Source organism: Nannospalax galili, unplaced genomic scaffold, assembly GCF_000622305.1.
Source record: "Nannospalax galili isolate Female #2095 unplaced genomic scaffold, S.galili_v1.0 scaffold543, whole genome shotgun sequence".
NCBI classification, from domain to species: Eukaryota; Metazoa; Chordata; class Mammalia; order Rodentia; family Spalacidae; genus Nannospalax; species Nannospalax galili.
In genome coordinates, this window is record NW_008352270.1 from 4,787,601 (window position 1) to 4,787,900 (window position 300).

At 39.7% G+C, this 300-nt stretch overlaps 1 protein-coding gene and 1 pseudogene across 2 annotated transcripts in view; both read right to left on the reverse strand.

The window, feature by feature from the left end:
- Wdr64 (WD repeat domain 64) overlaps positions 1-300 on the reverse strand; it is a 159,834-nt gene that overhangs the window by 82,994 nt on the left and 76,540 nt on the right. The window lies entirely within an intron of this gene.
- LOC103746897 overlaps positions 1-300 on the reverse strand; it is a 10,399-nt pseudogene that overhangs the window by 3,528 nt on the left and 6,571 nt on the right.

Consider the following 300-nt stretch of genomic DNA (forward strand, 5'->3'; position numbering starts at 1 on the left):
CACCAGTCTGGTACTTTTAATTACCATGTGCCATGTAGATAAAGCTTGGGCAAAGACCAACTGCTCTCAGATAAACCTTGCCTAGACATATATTACATTCTTTGATCTGGTTGTATGTATAATTTGTCAGTAGGTTGTTGGCCTAATATGGTTCCCTCTGGTTTTCTAAAACTAGCTAGGCATTGTATATCTCTGACATTGTCTAACCCTTCCACCATGGTTTGCCCATTTAAAGTGCCCCTGTTTTTTTTCCATTTCTCCCTTAATAATACCCTTCTCCTATGGTCACACCTCTCTTGA